This window comes from Haliotis asinina, chromosome 3, assembly GCF_037392515.1.
Source record: "Haliotis asinina isolate JCU_RB_2024 chromosome 3, JCU_Hal_asi_v2, whole genome shotgun sequence".
NCBI classification, from domain to species: domain Eukaryota; kingdom Metazoa; phylum Mollusca; class Gastropoda; order Lepetellida; family Haliotidae; genus Haliotis; species Haliotis asinina.
This window is the reverse complement of record NC_090282.1, coordinates 21,119,969-21,137,020: the sequence shown is the minus strand read 5'-3', so window position 1 is coordinate 21,137,020 and position 17,052 is coordinate 21,119,969. Positions and strand designations below refer to the sequence as shown.

General features: G+C 42.4%; 1 protein-coding gene across 1 annotated transcript in view; it reads right to left on the bottom strand.

Annotated features, from left to right (window-relative positions):
• LOC137276643 (uncharacterized) overlaps positions 1-3,710 on the bottom strand; it is a 34,246-nt gene extending 30,536 nt beyond the window's left edge. The window contains exon 1 of the mRNA XM_067808256.1: positions 3,662-3,710. The gene's annotated coding sequence lies outside the window, so the exon portion shown is untranslated. The remainder of the gene's footprint in view (positions 1-3,661) is intronic.
• Positions 3,711-17,052: the final 13,342 nt, after the last annotated feature.

Below are 17,052 nucleotides of genomic sequence, written 5' to 3'. Positions count from 1 at the left end.
GGTATTGGTGGTGGTGGTGGTGGTGGTAGTAGCAGTAGCAGTAGCAGTGGTGGTATTGGTGGTGGTGGTGGTGGTGGTAGTAGCAGTAGCAGTAGCAGTGGTGGTGGTGGTGGTGGTAGTAGCAGTAGCAGTAGCAGTAGCAGTGGTGGTATTGGTGGTGGTGGTGGTGGTAGTAGCAGTAGCAGTAGCAGTGGTGGTATTGGTGGTGGTGGTGGTGGTAGTAGCAGTAGCAGTAGCGGTAGCAGTGGTGGTGGTGGTGGTGGTGGTAGTAGCAGTAGCAGTAGCAGTGGTGGTATTGGTGGTGGTGGTGGTGGTAGTAGCAGTAGCAGTAGCAGTGGTGGTATTGGTGGTGGTGGTAGTAGCAGTAGCGGTAGCAGTGGTGGTATTGGTGGTGGTGATGGTGGTAGTAGCAGTAGCAGTAGCAGTGGTGGTATTGGTGGTGGTGATGGTGGTAGTAGCAGTAGCAGTAGCAGTGGTGGTATTGGTGGTGGTGGTGGTGGTAGTAGCAGTAGCGGTAGCAGTGGTGGTATTGGTGGTGGTGGTGGTGGTGGTAGTAGCAGTAGCAGTAGCAGTGGTGGTGGTGGTAGTAGCAGTAGCAGTAGCAGTAGCGGTAGCAGTGGTGGTATTGGTGGTGGTGATGGTGGTAGTAGCAGTAGCAGTAGCAGTAGCAGTGGTGGTATTGGTGGTGGTGGTGGTGGTGGTGGTAGTAGCAGTAGCAGTAGCAGTGGTGGTGGTGGTAGTAGCAGTAGCAGTAGCAGTAGCGGTAGCACTGGTGGTATTGGTGGTGGTGGTGGTGGTAGTAGCAGTAGCGGTAGCAGTGGTGGTATTGGTGGTGGTGGTGGTGGTAGTAGCAGTAGCGGTAGCAGTGGTGGTGCTGGTAGTAGCAGTAGCAGTAGCAGTAGCAGTAGCGGTAGCAGTGGTGGTATTGGTGGTGGTGGTGGTGGTAGTAGCAGTAGCGGTAGCAGTAGCAGTGGTGGTGGTGGTAGTAGGAGTAGCAGTAGCAGTAGCAGTAGCAGTGGTGGTATTGGTGGTGGTGGTGGTAGTAGCAGTAGCAGTAGCAGTGGTGGTATTGGTGGTGGTGGTGGTAGTAGCAGTAGCAGTAGCAGTGGTGGTATTGGTGGTGGTGGTGGTGGTAGTAGCAGTAGCAGTAGCAGTGGTGGTATTGGTGGTGGTGATGGTGGTAGTAGCAGTAGCAGTAGCAGTGGTGGTATTGGTGGTGGTGGTGGTAGTAGTAGAAGTAGCGGTAGCAGTGGTGGTATTGGTGGTGGTGATGGTGGTAGTAGCAGTAGCAGTAGCAGTAGCGGTAGCAGTGGTGGTGGTGGTAGTAGCAGTAGCGGTAGCAGTGGTGGTTTTGGTGGTGGTGGTGGTGGTAGTAGCAGTAGCAGTAGCAGTGGTGGTATTGGTGGTGGTGGTGGTGGTAGTAGCAGTAGCAGTAGCAGTGGTGGTATTGGTGGTGGTGATGGTGGTAGTAGCAGTAGCAGTAGCAGTGGTGGTATTGGTGGTGGTGGTGGTAGTAGTAGAAGTAGCGGTAGCAGTGGTGGTATTGGTGGTGGTGATGGTGGTAGTAGCAGTAGCAGTAGCAGTAGCGGTAGCAGTGGTGGTGGTGGTAGTAGCAGTAGCGGTAGCAGTGGTGGTTTTGGTGGTGGTGGTGGTGGTAGTAGCAGTAGCAGTAGCAGTGGTGGTATTGGTGGTGGTGGTGGTGGTAGTAGCAGTAGCAGTAGCAGTGGTGGTATTGGTGGTGGTGGTGGTGGTAGTAGCAGTAGCAGTAGCAGTGGTGGTATTGGTGGTGGTGATGGTGGTAGTAGCAGTAGCAGTAGCAGTGGTGGTATTGGTGGTGGTGGTGGTAGTAGTAGAAGTAGCGGTAGCAGTGGTGGTATTGGTGGTGGTGATGGTGGTAGTAGCAGTAGCAGTAGCAGTAGCGGTAGCAGTGGTGGTGGTGGTAGTAGCAGTAGCGGTAGCAGTGGTGGTTTTGGTGGTGGTGGTGGTGGTAGTAGCAGTAGCAGTAGCAGTGGTGGTATTGGTGGTGGTGGTGGTAGTAGTAGCAGTAGCAGTAGCAGTGGTGGTATTGGTGGTGGTGGTGGTTGTAGTAGCAGTAGCAGTAGCAGTGGTGGTATTGGTGGTGGTGATGGTGGTAGTAGCAGTAGCAGTAGCGGTAGCAGTGGTGGTATTGGTGGTGGTGATGGTGGTAGTAGCAGTAGCAGTAGCGGTAGCAGTGGTGGTATTGGTGGTGGTGGTGGTAGTAGCAGTAGCAGTAGCAGTAGCGGTAGCAGTGGTGGTATTGGTGGTGGTGGTGGTGGTGGTAGTAGCAGTAGCAGTAGCAGTAGCAGTAGCGGTAGCAGTGGTGGTATTGGTGGTGGTGGTGGTGGTAGTAGCAGTAGCAGTAGCAGTAGCAGTAGCAGTAACAACAGTATATGCATACCCAGTATTCCATTGACATCGCGACAACACGAGCAAGAACATATTACATACATTGTACTCTCATGGAGAATCGAACCTGGATCCTCGGCGAGAGGGGTGAACACTTGAAAATACTAAGCCACAAGAAAGACTAATTTCATATGTAAATCGGAGGGGGAAGCAGACCGTTTCTTCAACATAGGTTCTTTCACGATAATAGTACATATTGACGGACACAGCGTTGTGTCCACAAGCATTATATTAAATTTTAACAAACAAAAGAAACCAAAAATAAACCAACAAAAAACCATACAATATTCCCGGCAACTATCTACAACCCTTATCGACCGACCGTCCGTATGCTCCATACTAACACAGCGTACAATATTACAGGTACCCCCCACGACGCCAAGTTAATTATCTCTCTCTTTCTTTACATAAAATATGCATGTTACGTTCGGGTGATGAGACAATTAAGGTAGACGGTATGACTGAGGTGTGTCCTCACGGGTATACCTAGTACTGCTTTCACCGCCTATTAACACAAAGATTGACTCTGCAAACTATCCAATATTAAAGGGATTAGTTCAGCCTGATGTTGTGGAGGGTGCTAAGTGTGATAGGCCGTCGTCAGTAACTACACTGACAGAATACGAAACTCGGTTTTCAATTAAAAATCAAGGCAATGTTGAAAAACCCATAAATATAGTAATACTGAAAAACTAACATACTTGTGACATATTACGGGAGTGAGTTTTCATTCTTGAAACTACTGACTAAGGTTTTTGTGGTTTACAGAAAACCACTTTTAACTCACAAGGTGTCTGACTTCAGTGCTTCCGCTTGAGGTACTTTCTTTTTATCATCTTACAATGACGTCATTCAATAAATGATACACCCCGCAAGGTTCAGTTTTTAATACTGTACATACAAACAAACGATAATAATTAACGCAAACATTCACTTATTTACATTTACAGACCGGTACTAGTTCACACAGTGCTAAAAGTGCTTAAAACGTTATTATTCAGACGGCTGTGTACTACTGCATAGTGAAGCTGATTAACCGAAACACACCACAGTGATGAATGCTTCTTTATCACGTTCAGGGTGCAAGTGCACGCATTTGCTTTGACACGGTTACACTACTCCCATCTACACAACGCATGGTACTGACATGTGATGAGTAGTCACCAAAATGCATCCATAAAAATACCTAGCTGACTACCGTGCAGATTTCGCTCTTCAGAGTCCCCTCCCTTACCTTTCCTTGTAAAACAGCAATGGCCTCGCTGACCAGTACAAGTATTCAACACGTTTCGGACCGCTTTCTTTCAAACTGAAGATCAAGAGAGAGAGAGTTTTTTATTACGTTCTGTTTATAAAACCACGTATATCACACTTTTATACACGACCCGACTTTGACTGATGTTATAACGTCAGCTAATGTAAAACAATGTTTTTCGTAGCTTAACGCTGATCACGACTGAGCCACATGATATTAAAAGGAGCCTCATAACCTAAACGTCATCCTGTAATGCCAGACATCAGACAGGGTAACAATAAGTACTGTGTTTTAACGCCTTCTTCTGTGACATCGCTGGGGGATCGAACCGCTCCGACGGGGCACACAACTGCACTACTAACTACACCATGTAGGCGATTCCAGACACTGGATGATAGTTGGATGACGTAGTGGTCACGATGTTCGTTCCTGAATACCTGGTAGAAGGTGCACGTGCATATGTCTAAAGCCCCGAGTCCCAGCGCCTGGTTGTTATTATATCGGCCCGGCAGTTTCAAATTTTTGCAGGCCCATATGACCTTCAGTAAATTATCTGTCATTGCAAACGTTCGGGAATCACAACTTACATTTTCACATCCTGGTATTCGAGTGCTTTGCGCATAGGAATGTCAACACCAGTCTTTAACAGATTAAAACTTCGCCATGGGGTTCACTAATTGATCTTGTAGAAGTTATGTGAATCGGTGTTCTTGTAACTACAAAAAAATCATCATCACCCCCAGCCACAAATTATTAACGGTCCCTAAAAAGGGGAAATTCATATTCATATGTATACAGCGGTGGTAATTCTATACAAGCATACAAGGTATTTTTTAAAACTCATTTCGGTGTAATTAATGAAAATAAAATAATTAGGTTTTAAAACGATAAAGGATTCTCTTCCGTTGGCCCAGTGGTTACATTGTGACATGTACGGTTTCTTCTTATGAAACCTAGGTATACCTGTACATTCTGAAAGGTACACGAGATACATCGGAGTTGTTTTTGACACACGGTCCCTGTAACCTGTTCACCACGTAATATATTTCACTGATTTTATGACTGGTCTGTTGAGAAGTATTGACAGAAGTGTAATTCAGCGTTTATCGCTGCGTTGACACCTATACAGGGTGTAGATCATATGATCTCTTTCAAGTGGAACTCTCGGATGAAACCCCCAAATTGAATGTTGGAATATTATATCGTCCTGTTGTAATAAACACAATCTAGACTACACGTTCAACGAGGAGAGAGTATCACTTCACACCAATAGCAGAAAACAGTTGCTTAAAGTGTTGCGCTCCGGTGTTTTAATACAAGTTTGTCTGTTAGTTCTCTTGTCGATTATAGCTACAGAGGGGACAAAGGGTTTTGGGAGCGGGTTCAACAAAACGATTGTAGCATTCGGACTGTTCTAAATCGGCGTAAACTCTCATTCGGGAAATCTCGGCATATTTCGTTATCTACATCCACTGGCAACGTTGAAACCGTAGTGATATAGCATCATATCACATATCGAAAATACAAACTCTCCGCATAAATGCAAAGTCCCTCCGGATTTCTTTTTTTAATTTTGAAACTCCTAAGAAAAAAGATGGTACAACCCGTGTCTTCGGCGTGACAAGCGAACGGTTTAACCACTGTGCTACACCAACGCCCCCGTAGCAATCAGGTGTGAAATAATGACATCAATGAGGGACTCCTCTCAGAGTAAGATGGGCATAACCTCGAAGGCCAATGTGCTATGTTGAAGTAAACTGTTGGGTGCAAATTCAGTGTGGCTAAAAATTTACAAAAAGAAAAAAACACACCAAAATCTACAAGACTGAAAACATCCTCCGAAATACTACAAGGTCCAAAACACAGTTATGGTATTCATGGGCGTATCCTTTCTTTTGTCCAGGGCAGAATAGGCCTTCAGCAACCCATGCTTGCCACAAACCGACTATGCTTGTCGTAAGAGGCGATTAACAGGATCGGGTGGTCAGGATCGCTGACTTGGTTGACACATGTCACCGTATCTAAGTTGCGCAGATCGATGTTCATGCTGTTGATTATTGGATTGTCTGGTCCAGACTCGATAATTTACAGACCGCCGCCATATGGCTGGGATATTGCTGAGTGTGGCGTAAAACTCAACTCACTCATTTTTGTCAAGGGGTTCAAGTGCTCCAGTACAACGATGACTCCCCGGAACAAGGACCCTTCAAGCGGCCAAGGTCGGATGTCTACAGCTGTCTTTGGTAAATATTCTTGTAAAGTAGACCGGTGAACTGGACTCAACCACACGACATTTGAGCGAATTTTATGCATGTTTGTCTATGAATGTGCATGTTTGGGGATAAAACGTACTGAGCGGTCTCTCTTATCGCCAAAAGGGTTATTCTGTTATTCGTTACGCTTGCCATTAGATACACATCACAGATGTTCATACATGGAAAAAGGATTACCTGAGATGATACCAACTGAATACACTGACAGCTAACGTTTGTACTGTCATAGCTGGAGGTCTAACACATTGCTTGGGCATTATAGACTTGAGAAAGTAGGCGCGGTCAATATCAAATGCCAGCTGGTCCTAAGTATTGTTGGTTTGTTTCATAGCTTCTGCTGAAATGATTGTGAACTAGCTGTCAATGTCTAGTTAATCGTGGAATAAAAACATCCACTATACATTTATATTTAACTATAGACATGTACTGTCTGGGTTAACAAACCTCTCCTTGCTGAGATAATCCTGGTTGAAGAAGTCACGATCATGACTTTTGGAAGTAGCAATATACAAGGTATTGGACAGCAAAACAGGAAATACTGGGCTTAATGGACTCTGGAACAATTACAGTCAAAGATGCAAGGTCCTGCGTCAACCTTGATAATTGTTCGGTAATCACCCAGTCACATGACCGGCAGTCTGTGCAACGTCTGCTCATTATTCACGGTGTTGATAGATCACCATTGATTTTTCATTCTATATTTAATAAATGATGGTCACGATGGAGTGTGGTGGAGTAGTCGTTAAACGCTGCTAGATTACAGTTATGAATATATGAGGGGGAGATAACTGCCGTTGGTATAAATAAAGCACAACATCACGGCACCATCTTAGGAATCTAGGGTAGCCATATTGGTCTTTTCGGATTAAAGGACTTCCGGTAACTTCAATAACACTGGGCAATAGAGCAAATCAATTTGACTGAATTAACGATGGAGGTCTTGACGTTGATGACAGTGTGCGTAAATAGATACTTGACCCATGATTTCATATTAAAAAACAATACATTGACGTATGGTGTCCTTGACGACGTAGAGGAATACTGAACAATTTAAGAAAGTATGCGCATGTATAATAAAATGGTTAAATATTAGAATAAATACACAACACTTAGTCAAGCACCACCTGACATATCTCACCACCGAATGTCCCCCGACCCTTACTCTTTGGAGTGTATGTAGGTCATGGCTGGTCGTCGAGTGCAACAAACGAATCATCCTCTACAGATAATACCCTAGTCGAAAGCTGCTTTAATGGTATGGCATGATGGTATGGCATGGACTGTCTCTTCAGAAGATCAGGAGGCTGACAGTGGGTGGTGAGGAGGAGACTGCTGGTTGCCATACAGTCACATGGAGGATACACTCGCCATAGATCTTTAATCGTGTAAGACTCGCAAAATAACATTTTGAATGTCCACATTCACCAATAAGTTCAATATTTAACATTCCCGGTCCTACTTGTACAAACGAAGTTTTGTATGATAGTCGGTGAGTTTGTTGTTGTTTTTGTCTTGTCCTTTTTGTTAAATGAGCGATTATCATCACAAAATCAATATGGAATCCAGTAATATCGTCGTTTTTTAATGTGTCGAAAGATCAAACGGGTCATGTCAAGTTTTATGTACATGTTGACAAATTATCATTGCAAACATACAAGGGGATCTTGGTGTATATGTGTCCGCACAGGTTTTAATTTATAGTTAATTTAAATTAAAGTTAATTGCCATTCAAAAGAAAGTAGATATATAGGATGGTGTCTCAAACTAAAGAGAATACAAATGGACATTCCATGGTAACGTGTACTGGTGGCGTTGATGTATTTAAGATGTAATTCAACGATGCACACTTTGAATACCGCACTTGACACATTACCATAGAAGAAATGTAGGTCCACCGTTTTGGATCACATGTATGACCACTAACTGTCAAGCACATTCCGCTTGAATTTGGTGATCTTGCTCTTATCGGACATTTTTGGGGGGCAATGGTAATACCCTGTCAGAGCCTTTTAGAACAGATTCTAGCAGCTAGATTTTAGCTTGCTAATAAGAAATCAAACTGTTGACAAAATGTAGATTTTTACCAGGACTGTTGATTTAGTGATGTTTGACTCGGATGTTAAGGTTTTTTTAACCTCATATTTACTATTTGTCCACATACAATTAATCTAACCTCTGTTCTCGCAAACAGCTACAAAGTCGTAAATGCAGCGTTAATTAATATTCCCTCTTTTATTGGTGGTGCCATATTACGCCGATGTTTGGTGAAAATTTCAACTATCCCCATGTAACTCAAACAACTAACATTCCTAAACATAAGAACAAGAAGAAGGAAACTTATTATCCAATCCAAAATATATTTGAATTCATTGCGTCAAGCATAAGTGAGTGAGTGAGTGAGTTTAGTTTTACGCCGCACTCAGCAATATTCCAGCTATATGGCAGCGGTCTGTAAATAATCGAGTCTGGACCAGACAATCCAGTGATCAGCCACATGAGCATCGATCTGTGCAATTGGGAACCGATGACATGTGCCAACCAAGTCAGCGAGCCTGACCACCCGATCCCGTTAGTCGCCTCTCACGACAAGCTGAGTCGCCTTTTATGGCAAGCATGGGTTGCTGAAGGCCTATTCTACCCCGGGACCTTCACGGGGCGCGTCAAGCATAAAACGCAACTCAACTTTCATCAACATTACAAATATAACGATTGTCTTAAAAATAGAACTAGAAAAGACATAAATAAAATATATATGGCTTGATCGAAACTTTCAGTTCGATGATGGAGGAAAGCAGAAAGTCGGGTGCTAACGTTTTCCAGAACCAGGGAGCACAGGTATGCTGTTGATACACAATGTCCCGTTATGATCTTAGCTACGGCTACAACAGAGAATGTCTGAGTGAGTATAGTTTTACACCGCTTTTAGAAATATTCCAGCAATATCATCCCGAATGGCTTCACACATTGTACCCATGTGGGGAATGGAACCCAGGTCTTCACCGTGACGTGTGAACACTTTAACCACAAGGCTACCCCACAGCCCCTTACGACTACAGCATGTTCAAGTGTGGAAGTTACAATGACTTTAATGCAACGGGACCCTCGGCAAATCTGGGTTCCGATTAAACAAATCTGGATTAGAACCCAGGAACATCGGATCCTTGCACTTGCACCACCTTCACAGCAGGATACAGCGTCTCCAACTAAATGACCATACGTGTCCAGCTCACGCAAAGCTAATGCACAAAATGAACACTGTTGCATCTTGCTAATCACAGTCAGCATAAGGACATGTTCTGTGTGTCACCAGCATCAGAACTGAAAATAAATTAACTTTTTTTCATCCGAAGATTTCTGCTTACCTTTCCATAGGAACGTTCGAAGCTTGGTAATCACTACTACAAGATAACACCAAGGTAGAATGGGTTCAAATTTAACACCTACCTTTACTGCCCTGACGTCTTGTCTCATCCCTGGTAGGTCACGTACTAAAAAATATCTCGTCACTGTCCCATTCATAAAAGTAGCAGTACGTGACAAATAAGACCCGCGTATCTTCATTTATCATAATATATTCCAGCAGCCAATGAATGAACGGCTGCTATCGGGCGCTCGTGCAGAAGGTGCTGACCTCTGGCGGTCGATGGATAAACCACTTGAACAGTTTCCACTTGTAGATGAGGATTTTCGCAATGCGTGCCTTTATCGCAAACTAGCTGACTTTTGCGTGCTGTGGTCGCTTCCCTCGTGTTATATTTGACTGATTGTATCGACTTGCTAACAAGGACAGAAACAAGGTTTGTTTATATCCACCCTCGATCCGTGGGAAAATCAGGAAAGTCACGCGTTTTTTTTCTGTGTATACTTACAGGGTCTATAGAGTCCAGCACGATTAAACATGTTTCAGTTTATATAGTATGAAACAGTTTCACAGTAAAGGTATAAATCGATAACACGACACTTTTATATCGACCGGGTATTGTGAATCTAAAATATGTTTTTCGATTTCTTAAGCAATACAATCCGGATTCCCAATAGTAATTAACGAATATTGCTTTACGCCGTGTCAGCATTTTTCCCAGCTATTCGCAACGAGATTCACGTATGTACTTAAAACCTAGTTAATTGCATTAAGAACTATTAAGGTGTATGAATTATGTGATGACTGGAAACTGCTATCCGCCCAGACTTTTAGAGTATAGGTTTGTTATCAAATGTGTAATAAAATGCAGTAAAACAGCTCCAAGGAGAAGTCGTAAAATAAAACTGTGAGTAATGTAGTAAATATAGTACTTTTATTTCAACGCTTAAATATTCGAGTGCTTTTTAACAACTTTAACTGCAATCTGTCACTCAGATGACACGGAAGCACAGATGACCTACTTGTGTCCAAGAACTGGGTCGTATGATTATTGACACATTCAGACACAAATAATACAAAATGTAAACTTCAGAACAAATCTGAGTCTCGACCATCCCAGCGGGCTAACTACATATACAATCAGCTCTGTGGCTCTCTGTGAGTTCTGTAAGCTCTGTAGGGCCTGCACAGGGTTAAATTAGAATAAGCAGGGGACATAAAAACAAGTCTTGAATTTACTTAGGGAAAATTTACGTGTCCTGCAAGGTGCAACAAAAGAGGGTTACTGGATTCATTCGTACTGATACACTGGACGTGTACGTTTTCTTTTCGAGAAACACATATTTTATTATAGATTATATTTGATTCTCACTAAATATTTCCTAACTTATTACGTGTATGGCAAAGTGAGTGACTGAGATTGGTTTTACGCCGTTCTTAGTAATATTCCAGCTGGATACACCAGAAATGGGATTCGCGCAAGTGGAAATCGAACGAGGGTCTTCAGCGTAACGGGCTAACACATTAATTAACCACTGAGCTACCCCACAGCCCCGTGAAACCAAAATGTCATATTTGTGGTTCTACAGTAGCTGTAGAAATGGCAGTAGTCAAACATGCACCGTCAGACCTTGGTTCTTACACAAGGACATCACATTCAAATGTCGCGACAAAAGTTGGTAATATAGTGAATTATCTTGGTAATATACTAAATATGATCGCCATTTGCAATTGTTTCAGTAGCCTTCCTCTCATAGACAACATTGGCCACCAAATCTGTCCACTTCCACTACACAAATTGCAGCGTAGCGTTCGTTACGACGTCGATATACACGTGCTCATCCGTCGGGATGTCGCAGCATGTAACGCGACTTATCACTGAAAATAACAGTTCTCCACCTATGTAATGGACATAGAAGATGTTGGCGACACCACTGTCTGCGTTGTTGCCGATGTTGACGTGTAAGGACAGGCCCTCGCCGGGCGTGGTCACACGGGTCGACCTGACCTGGTAGCGATGCCAAAGTCTTGCTATGGTACTCCGTGACACATTCAGTTGCCTTGCAATCGTAGACTAAGACTCCCCGGCCTCCAATGACCAATCGAATTGTTGCGCTTAGCCTCAGTAGGCTTGACTTTAACACCAAATTTAAGATTGTCAACTGTCGCAAGAGCATTGAAACCTCCCTACATTTATTGGAAATGATCAATGGAATGAGCGTGGCAAAGGAAACATGAACTTCTTCCCGTTCTAAATTTATTGCATTTATTGAGGAAAACAGATCTTGGTGCGTTTTGGCGAGTTGTCCTAAATGACAATGGATTCAAACTCGGAAATGTTTGCAGACAGGGTTCACCATAGAAATACCGATTACATAGACACCAATGATTCAAATTCAAGTTAGATGGGAAAATACTAACTAAGCGTTTCTTTTCTGGAGTAGTTCAGATAAGGCGTGTGTACCGTGGCTGTTGTCCCAAGATACCTAACAAGGTGATTCCTTGGTAGTTCCACAAGAGACATGTCCAGAAACATGTTACTCTCGTCGCTAAACTGACTTCGAGCAGAGTCAGGACGTGGTCAGCGTCACGGGGGATTATATTGCTGAAAATATTACGTTCTAGGTTCAACACTCGTTCACTGATAGCCATTTACATACATGACATAGGACGTATTGTTTTCAGCAACACAAACCTTTGTGGTCAAAGTCGATATTTCTCACACAACGTTGTCGATAAATACGATGTTGCTGTGTCCGTGCAGTCACTGAAATGATCTGCAGAGGCCCATTCTTGCATAAGGAAACGTCACTGTGATCAGTATCCTTCTTGATCTTACGTTGTTGTTGATGACGTCACCATGGGGAACCAGTTGTTTAGGCAATGTGTCCGGACATTCATAAACACTCGTTTCCGTGACCTATAATAAGGCTTGCCGGAATGACACGAGTAGTAACGAATGGTGTCCAGATGCACTGGTTTCCAGAGAGGTTGTGCCCCTCATCCTTTCAATTTCGGGGATGCCTGACCAGTTCGTTCGGACCGTCTAAAATGACTGATGATGGAGTTTTGAAATAGCCGTTCGCTTCTCGATGTACTGCGGTTAAGTTCGGAATTATTTGATGTTTCTATCACTAAAGGAAGGCTATATAACCCAATCGAACTGCTTTTAGAGTAATTATATACTCGCTGCACATTCAAATGATGAAAGTGAGAGTTGAGGTGGATCTGTGCGATAAGATTATGTACTGTTTTGATTTCTGCTACAAAATATTACCATCTTCAGGAGGTGTCACGTTTCTTCAGAACATAAGTTTCCGTGGAACACAGCTTTGCTAACCAAGGGTTATAACACTATTTCGTGAGGACATCGTGAGGCATCTGTCTGTTTAGGGGATAAGTTCTCCACAGCAGAAATGATGTGATCACCATTTGTATAGATCATGTCAGAAACAGCTCTGAAAGTATGGACAAGAGGACAGAGTCTGACTGCCTTTAAACTGTCAGGTCCATTTGAAAACGGCTTCAGTGGAAATCAGCATCATTCAAATCCCTAGGACTGGGATCGGTAGCAACATCACAACTGTTTTTACCTTTTGGAATAACTGTTGCTGAAAGGCACACACCAGACCAGATTTCCCAGTATTAACCTACCTCTAGGAGGCAAACGAGAATTACAGACTGGAACGAGTTACGTCCCCTTCCACTTTCACTAGCTCATTTTGTGTGTGAATGTTTTCCATGTCTAATAATCAGTGTTATTCCTTTATCGGTGGTGATTTTTTGAATGAATGAAGAAGAATGGAGAAGAATATCTCTAGGAACTGTACCCTTGTCAATTTGATCTGTATTAATCAGCGCCAATCAACGGGAGAGAAATAAAACAAGAGAGTAATGTGAAGGATTATGAGATTTTACGTCACTTTGCTTAAATACAGACAATAAATATAGACTGTGTCCTAACGAGTTGTCACTCGGACTTGAACGGTGAAGGTCCGTTATGTCTGATGTGTTCTGGCCCATGGACTGACTCTCGATGGATTACAGCAAACATGTGACTAACAGCATTAACTCGCCAGCTTTGAGTAGCTGAGAAGGGTCCATATTTGCTTGTCCAAGTTTCAAGCTGTAAGAAAAGTTTACTGAAACTTTCGCGCCCTCTGGTGGATGGAGACAGATACAAGTCAGTGGTGAAGCTGAGACATTTAACTTCTTTAAGTGGCCTTTGAGACGACGTGTTCCTCACGGAAAGAGGCGAGTATTTACTAATGTCCGGACACATTACCTAAGCAACAGGTTCCCAATGGTGACGTTTATGCACAATAGTGGTAAACATGCAGCATGCTGATGATAACTAGGTGACAGTTCTAAGCACACCTAAACGCAGAGGCCAAGCTTCCCGGAGACTGTCACTTATATAACTGCAGGACAACGATACTTCGTCGTCCACGTAGTCGTAAGAAATGCGAGTACCTACGCCAACCACGACTACTCCGCTTCCGTTGATGATCTGGGGCTCCTTTCACAAAGCACTAAGGTGATCATAAATCACTAAGGTAACCTTGGGGCAATGTTAAAGAATGGAAGTTAAGGTTAACCTTAGTTAAGTTTGCTTCGTCAGTGGGGACCCTGCCCTACAAGAAGCCGACTCTACAGGGCTCCTCAAACACGGCAGGGTTTTGTAGGTTGAGGAATTTTATTATGTGACGCAAGGTCACTGACCCACGTATATGTACATGTAAGGAGGTGTTCCTGTCTTGATAGGTTTTAATTTGTGGGCATACACCGAATTACAGCTGACTCCGAAGTATACATCAAATAGAAAAGCGAACATAAAATCTCCAAATCATTTCTGTAGCTAAATGAGTTTGTGAGCGAGTTTTGTTATACTCTGCACTCGGCAATATTCCAGCCATACGGAGGCAATATGTAAACAATCGAGTCTGGACCAAACAATCCAGTGATCAACAGCATGAGCATCGATCTACAGAACTGAGATGCGATTACAGCGACCCAGCGAGCCTGACCACTGGATTCGATTAGTCGACAAGCATGGGTTACTGAAAATCAATTCTAGCCCAGATCTTCATGGGTCCTCGCTGAACGAAAGATTATATAAAGTTATTGCAGTATAACAGGTATGTCTTGAATGACCAATGAATTGAGACACAATAGAGAACAGAATATTTAAGTTATGAACACATGATGAATAAACAAAACGAAACAAAATTGTAAAAAACATGAGACTTATCCAAAAACTGCAATAATTCAAAATTGTCCTGAAGGGAAAAAGGCTTATGAGCATCTCCAGTGCAATTAAACCTAAATTGACTAGTTCGATGAACAAAAGCCAACAGTTCGAAGTAAATTGCCAGTAGTGCTTAGTAGAGACAAGAAATACATACACACGCTGGTAACCAAGACTTAATACAATATATATGTTGCCTGTGTAAACTGTCAAAACCAAACTATCTAATCCGGTTTTCTCCTTAAGTCCCGGCAGCAAAGTTGTTCTTCATTTATCATTAAAGCGTGCTATCCGGACTCTCTCAGTTACGGATTACAGACTAAAATAACAGTCCTGACAATCAACAATACTTTGTAATCTGGACGTAGTTGACTAAAATAACACTCAATTGAATAAACGTCTTTGTTAGTTCTGTTCACAACGTCTAATGACTGGAAAGATTGTATTACGTGGAAACTTACAGAGGCAGAAGCAATTTATGTTAACAGGCTTTTTCCAACGGAAATCTAATAATATACTGAGCATAAATATTACTACTAATAATAATAAAAAACAAAAAAATAATGATTCAAGTTTTTGGTTGTCCTGAACGAAGGAAAGTAACTCACCATGGCAGGTCTACCGTAAGGGACAAAAGTTGTCTTATCTGGAGTGCTTTATAATCTGGACAAATGGGTTCAACCCACGCCAGTCCATAATAGATGGATGCTACTGTATACTACATAATAACAAAGATAATTTCCTTCTGGTGTAGCATATTCATAAATCAGGCATTCATTCATGTTCATTACACCCAATTCCAGCTCTGGATCTAATAAATAGTCCAATCTGGACCAGAAAATCCAGTGATTGACAGCCTCCATCCACACATAGGGTACAATGACATGGATGTCGAGCCAATAATGCCTATCAACAAAGTCACTAAATATGGGGTGTATCTGATGTGAAGGGAAAGAGTTCCATAACACAGCAGCAGCAGGTTACAATGATCTGGCACCTATTGCAAATCCTAGCTGAGTCTCTTATGATGAATAAAGCCTGTACTAACTGATTGTTGCTTTGTTCCAAAACGACATCAGCAGTACAATAAATCCATAAACAAGGGCGTAGCTACCATTATAAAACTAAGCCCAGGCTTGCACATAATTGTTGCTTTAGAGGTTGGGCATGCCTTCAATACTATCCAAATATAATACTTTCAAACCTATCAGGCTTTGACAAAAAACTTAGACTTGTTTCACACCTGATATACATTAACAACATAAGACATATAATTCTGTAAAATATTTATTTATATGAGAGCGAAATGAACACTAAGAAATACTGTAATCCAGCAACAGCTACTGAAAGACCAAAATGACAAGCAACATAGCCTGTCTAACACTGGAAACACTTGAGGCATCCATTACTGTGGTCTGTGGCCGAAGCTGAAATTACTTTGACAAAAAATCTGAGGAAAGCATTATCCAGTTTGGAATAATAATTGATTAACATCAATCCATGCCCTGTAACACTTTTAAGATTCTGTTATGGCTTGTATCCAACCTCCTGCTTATTTATCACTTACATATTTGAGCAATATGATAGCCTTTCGGCTATATCTAGAAGTATAATCTGGGAAAATTTGGGAATTGAACCCAATAAGGTTTCTTGCAAAGACAATATTGCACAGTGAATGAGGGCACCTAAGATGAATGGTCCTCATGTGATCCCTCTCATGACAGATATGGAGGATATACAGAAAATATCCTGAGATACATATATTCAGTGCCACGTTTCCAGTACAAGTATTCACAAAGAGGCAGTGGCTGATATATGTCGCTGTGTACTCGACCACTGACAAAACCGTCATGCAAGTTTTCTCTGTTCAATCTTCAGCAATGATCTATGAAGTGTAGGGACTTCTGAAGGTTCAGCTACCAGTGTCAATGATAAATATGCAGTTTATCCCAGGTAAAACCGAAGGTATCCTTCCATGAGACATATTGATGTGAGATGAAACTGGGTTTTACACCAACATTTTAACATCAGATCAAAAAGCAACCTTTGCTAAGGCTAACCTTAACTCCTATTCCTTAACATTGCTTTAAGGTTACGCTAGTGACTCATGATAACCTTCATGCTTTGTGAAAGGAGGCCCAATCACAATATTTTCAGCCAATTTACTTGATGCCAGTATCTGTCCTGGTAACAGTAATCACCTTTAAACTTCAATTGTAACGATACTGCTAAGGTTTGAACAACTTCTGGGCAAACACTCTATCCATGACAACAAAGTGCTCCAGTTCAACAAAACATACAAGGTGTGACCATCCAAACCAGCTGTCAAGGAGACAGTGTCAGTGTATGCAGTATTTGTCCAGTGAAAATCAGGAAAACAAAGACCTTGCACTGTGTATCACACTTTCTGTGAGAATAACACAGTAGATGGGAGCAAATGTGACTAAGTAAAGTTGTTATATTTGAAATGTTGCCATGGATATGTTTC